The sequence below is a fragment of the Notamacropus eugenii genome, chromosome 7, assembly GCF_028372415.1.
Source record: "Notamacropus eugenii isolate mMacEug1 chromosome 7, mMacEug1.pri_v2, whole genome shotgun sequence".
Taxonomy (NCBI): domain Eukaryota; kingdom Metazoa; phylum Chordata; class Mammalia; order Diprotodontia; family Macropodidae; genus Notamacropus; species Notamacropus eugenii.
In genome coordinates this window covers 4,996,085-5,002,494 of record NC_092878.1, presented here as the reverse complement: position 1 = coordinate 5,002,494, position 6,410 = coordinate 4,996,085, and the positions used below count along the sequence as shown (strand labels likewise).

Sequence of the window (6,410 nt, the reverse complement as noted above, 5' to 3'; positions counted from 1 at the left end):
GAAAGGAGAGAGAAAATAGAATAAATGGGGGGATGGGATGGAGGGAAATACAGTTAGCCATAGCAAAAATTTTGCAGCAACTTTCTCTGATAAAGACTTCATTTCTCAAACATAGAGAGAACTGAATTAAATTTATAATAATGAGTCTTTCCCCAATTGATAAATGATTCAAGGATAGGATCAGTTTTCAGTTGAAGTAATCAAAGCTATCCATAAACATATGAAAAAATCCTCATTCACTACTGGAGAAATGCAAATTAAAACAATTCTACTAAGAGGACAGAACAGGTAAATTACAAATGTTGGAGGGGATGCGGGAAGGATGAGACATTATTGCACTGAGGGCAGAGCTGTGAATTGATTCAACCATTCTGTAGAACAATTTGAAACTATGACCAAAAGGCTATAAAACCATGTATACCCTTTGACCTAGCAATACCACTACTAGGTCTGTAAACTAAAAGAGATTAAAAAAAGGAAAATGACTTATATGTACAAAAATATTTATAGGTGCTCTTTTCTGGGGGTAAAGAATTAAAACTTGATGGAAAGTCCATTAATTGATGAATGGCAGAACAAGTTGTGATATGTGATCATGATGGAATTCTATTGTACTATAAAAAGTGATGAGCAGGATGCCCCCAAAAAAACCTGGAAAGACTTGTATGGGTTGATGAAAAGTGAAGTGTACTTTGTATAAAGTAACAGCAATATTGTGAGATGATCAGCTGTGAATGACTTGGCTACTCTCAGCAAGATGAATGGTAAGGACTTACGATGAAAAATACCATCCATCCCCAGAGAATGAACTAATGGTGTCTGAACACAGATTGAAGCATAGTTTTTCAACTTTATTTTTCTTGAGCATTTTTGTCTATGTTTTCTTTCACAACATGACTATTATGGATTTGTTTTGCATGACTACACATGTATAACCTATATCAAACTGCTTGTCTTCTCAATAAGGGGGTGGAGAGGGAGGAAAGAAAAAAATTTGGAACTCAAAGTTGTAAAAACAAATGTTAAAATTTCTTTCACATGTAAGTGGGGAAAAATAAAATACTAAATAAAAGCTAAAAAAAACCCAAACAACACTATCTATACCCTGGGCAAGTCACCTAACCTCTTGGCCTCAGTCACCTCATCTATACAATGAGTATAACAGGTTCTATCTCGTGGATTATTGTTGAAATCAAATGAAATTGTATATATGTGTGTGTGCGTGTCTCTCTCTATACATATATGCACATATATGTAGAACACTTTGTAAAACAAAGCACTATGTTGGTGCCATGATAACTGTATTCATTGTTCTTGCTGCACCCTCCCCACAAACCCTTTCTCTGCCCATGATAACCCTGAATCTGCTGACAGGCAAGGGTCACTTATTGGAGTTACCATGAAGGGGGGTGAAATTTATATAATATCTCTATTTGGAATGACCCACATTACCTTCAGTTCAACATGTTTAAAACTGAACTCATCTTCTACACGACCTGTCTCCCTTATATCATGGGATGGAGGGGAGAGGGGCCTGTGGATTCCTCCTTTACGTACCTCTTAGGTTGCCCCTCTTCTCTATTCCCATTGACACAATCCAGTTTCAGGGCCCAGGTCATAAAAAAAAGTGAGGAGCCAGACTGAAAGGAAAAGAAAGTTATTAGTGCCCTAAGGAAAGCCCTTTGATCCAGGATCCAGATTGGGTTCTAATGCTTTTAGGCTCATTTAGAATTCACAATTAGTGGCATTCTGCAGCACACTGTAAATGGAAGAAGGAATGCTAGCCTTGGGGTCCAAGGAGTTCGCAAAGATAACTTTTGTTTCTATGGGAAAACATATTTTTTGGTGTTTAGTCATATCAGAATATCCTGAGTTGGCAGTAAACTTCTAAGATTGGTGCCCCCTTTTAAAACAGAATCATGCTGTGCAACGTGTAGTGCGAAGTGTAAACCCTATACCTCTGTTCCCTTGGTCTCAGAGTTTACTTTATCTGGGGAGAACATGTTTCTGCAAAGCCAACAGTATTCAGGTTCCCCCAGCCCATATCTGGAACATATCATCTCTGCCTCAGGAATCCCCAGCTTCCCTCTCCCCTGCAAGGCCTTTCCTGACTTCTCCAGCTGCTAGTGTCTCCCCGCTTCCCAGGCCCACTCCTGCCAAAACTACCCTACATTTATTCAGCATGTATTTAGTATCTCCCAGTACAGGAACATGTCATTTTCCCTGATAGAATGTAAGCTTAGAGGGTAGAGACTGTTTTTTTGTCTTTGTACTCTTAATGCCTAGTCCTGTGCCTGGCATGGTAAGTAAAAACTTACTGCTATTTTTAACTGACAGATTCCCATGGGCCTAAGGAAATAATTAGGTTTCTGTACTCTATCTGTTGGATGATTCTGATTTCTATGCTGCTGCAATTATGATCCTGAAAATCTATTCTAATTTATTTGATCTCTGCATGGCTCCAAGGAGCCGTAACGTCTAATAGCAATGTCTTAATAGATTGGGGGAAATAGAATCTTTACTAGGAAAGTGTAATCTTAACTCTCTTAATTGTCCCATTTTCTGTGCTGCCAACCTTTTTGATAGTTCTACCTCTTCTCCAGAAGGAGAATTTGAACAACTATTCTATGTCTTTTTATTGCTTTTTCTATTCTTGAAATTATTTGAAGAAAAATCATAACTCCACAATATTACAATTTCTAAAGCAAAAATGTGGCATATTCCTGTGTAAGACTATTTTATTGCTTGTATCTTCTCTTGTAGTGAGAATGTTTGTGCCTTGACATAACTGACTCCATTTTGTATCTGGTCACTGTTAGGGATGAAATGTTTCGATGTTTGTTTTTTAATATTAAGATAAGCATAGGTGTAGTACAGGTTGGTAAACAGCGTGTGTTTATAAACAACTGATAAACGTGGGACCCCTGATAGGATAGACTAGATGGAAGAAATAGTTAGAGAAAAAACTCTTTATCATCATGTTATCAGGTATCAAACTGATTTTTAAAAAATTAGGACACCAGCCATCTATCAGACCTTGGATGCAACCCACCAGAAATCACAGCTAGAATTGTAAAAAACCTACCAAGTCCCCCAGCTTTCAGCCTGCTCTTAGGTTGCGACTAAGACTGGCTCTTGCCTTCCCCACACTTAAGACCTAAGCATCCCCCCACTCCCTTGAGGGCAGCACCGACTGACTGATGATGGGCTAGCTTGTCAGGCAACTATCTCAAAGGGAGATCTGAGGCCTCTGGCTGGTCAGAAAGGAAACTTTGTCATTGGGTAGAAGATATGCTTTCAGGAAAGCCCAAAGTTGGTGATTAGTTCTTCCAGTGGCGATGATTTTTGTATTATCTCGTAGATAATACGAACTAATGTTGTACACATTTGATTAATAAAGTTTGATTGCTGGCATTGTGAGGTGTCATTCTAGTGCTTTCATCCTACGTAGCATAAGTAACAGTAAATGAGTTTCAGGAATGTCTTTGTATTGCATCTTCCAATGTAAAATCAATTAACTTATCTTGCTTTCCAAGCACCATCTACTGCTCTCACTGATTCATAAATTCAGTCTTTAACTTCACCCATAGAATGCCTAGGATAATGAGATAGGAAATGTCTCCCACACCTGGAGACCACACAAGAAGCACACATGATCTCAAACGAGTTCATGTAAACCTAAATAGACACTGTAGTAGCAATTACAGGACATACAATAGAGCTGTCCTGATGTGGTCAGATAGCAATTTGAACCCTTATGAGATGTGACTAGTTTCATTTAATTGGATTCAAGGTAATTCACACAGTCATAACTATACAAAAATAAAAATGAAAATAGGGAATAAAAATGTATTTGCCACATAGGTAGCACAGCCCAATCACTATTTGCTGAATTGAAATGAATACCTAGTTTTTAATCTGCCAAGTTTGAAATTGAAGATTTCTTTCCAATGTCTATATATTTCATTTCAGTTGCTACATGATCAGGAATCTAGCGCTACTATAGACACATCTATCATCTGGTCGAGGTGGTAATCCTAACGCAATTAAATCAATAAACACTGATTAGGTACTATGTATAAATCATCATGCTATACATAGGAGAGGCAAAGATAAAATTTAAAAAAACTAATCCTTGTGTCAAGTGGCTTACAATTCAGTAGTGGGATAGGTATGTACACAAATTACCAGTACAAGTTAGAAGATAATTAAGGACAAAAGAGAAATCCAACAGAGATGCCTGAGACATTCAAAGAGAGGAGTCACTTTCTGGGAAGCAAGGGAAAGGGTAAAGAGGAAAGGAGAGGATCAGTCAATGGACTGACTGATGGATTCAAAGCGTCAGACCTAAGCTCTAAAAGAGAAGGATTTCAGTGCACAGAGACAGGGTGGAGAAGAGAGGGAGGATGAGTCCCTTATAGGCATAGGGAAGTGGAGGCAATACGTACCAAGGCACCTAAGAAATAGCAAAATTAGAGAATAAGCTGCTCCATTTGACTATATCTAGTAGGGAAAAATAGGATACTATAAAATAAAGTTGAAAAGAAAGTTGGACCCACATTGCAGTGAGCAATGGAAAGCTCTACGAAGCTTCTGGGCAGTGTGTCATTGTCGGAGTAGTGAACCGGGGAGATTACTTTGGCAGTGATTTAAAGGATGGTGTAAACGTATAGAAGAGAAAGAAAGGAGCTGGGGAAACGATTTACGTAGTTATTGAAATATTCCAAGTGAGAACTGATAAGTTACCTATTCCCCAATAGATAAATGGTCAAAGGTTAGGAACAGAGTTTTCAAAAGAAAAAAAAAAATCCAAGCCACCAAAAATCTTATGAAAACATTAAGATGGGAAAACAGGTACATTAGTGCAACTGCTGGTAGAGGTGTGAATTAACCTAGCCCTTCTGAAAAGCAATATGGAACTGATAGAGTCCTAATAGAGCTGCCCCCAGCCCCAATAGTCTAACTTCACCACAGGCCCACTGTACCTACCTAGCCCCTACCAATGTCCTAGCTTCTTCATATGTGCCTCACTGCTCACCACAACAGGTGTGTCCCTGGAATTCATAGTTCCCACAGAAACAGCAGGCGTGGGAACCCAGCCCCTGCCTCTACCCAGCCATGACCCCCAGACCCATTTCCACAGAAACATGTGTGTTCTAGTATTCAATCACAATCCCATCATCCATCTAGCCAAGACAGGACCACAATACCTAACTATCCATCTTGACCAGACAGGACCACAATAGCTGGCCAGTCAGAAGACAACACGACCAGGATGTAGAGCAGGAAGCTTGACCACCAAACCACAGAAGTGGCCCATCCTTCGATAGCACTTGCTCAGTAATAGTAAAGAACTGACCTAGAATGAACTTATGATATAGAGAGGCTTATTATAATATCATTATCATATATACATATCCCCAACTATATGCATTATGGGTAACCACATGCGTAGTCCCACTGAGGCCAGAATACCTCCCCATTACCTAATCCCTTAACAAACTCCTCCTATCTTTTTATGATTAATCCTGACCCTATATTCGATGTAAATTTCTATTATGTAATGCATCTTTACCCTATAGAAATCCATCTTGCTTGTTCCTCTTGGAACTTTACCCGCTTCCCGAGAGGAATCAATCTCAATAAATGCCTATACGTGGACTAGAGGTGGGTCTGACTAAATTCTTTGGGAGGGTTCCACCACAACACATCATGAAACCTCAACAGTTATTGGTGTCCCTGGGTTTAAACCTCAACAGAACTACACCTAGACAGTTACCAAACTCTGCCTACCTTTAGGCCCAGCTATGCCACTACTAGCAATAATTGTAATGAGCGTTCATGTAATACTCTAAAGTTTGCAAAGCACTTTACAAATATTATCTCATTTTATTTTCATAACAATCCCAGGAGGCAGGAGCTATTATTATCCCCATTTTACAGATGAGGAAACTGAGCCAGACAGACGGTAAGTGACCTGCCCAAGGTAGCAGAGAGGAAGTGTCTAAACAAAGATTGCCCTCTGGCCTTTCTGACTCCAAGTCCAGGGCTCTAGCCACTGTGCCAGAGAGTACAAATATATATATATTATAACTACATCTATATATTGTATCTATATCCATGTATCTATTTATATATATTATATCTACATCTATATATTGTATCTATATCCATGTATCTATTTATATATATTATATCTACATCTATATATTGTATCTATATCTATATATTGTATCTATATCCATGTATCTATTTATATATATTATATCTACATCTATATTTAATATCTATATCTATCTGTTTATATATATCAGCTCATTTCATGGTAACCAACAACTGGAAAATAAACGGTTGTTGTCCTACTGGGAAATGGCTAATCAAATTGTGATATATTAATGGAATGGAATATT

The 6,410-nt window shown here is 38.4% G+C and overlaps 1 long non-coding RNA gene across 1 annotated transcript in view; it reads right to left on the bottom strand.

Annotated features, from left to right (window-relative positions):
• Positions 1-6,410, bottom strand: part of LOC140513522 (uncharacterized) — a 134,752-nt gene that overhangs the window by 120,890 nt on the left and 7,452 nt on the right. The gene's annotated exons all lie outside the window — the stretch shown is intronic.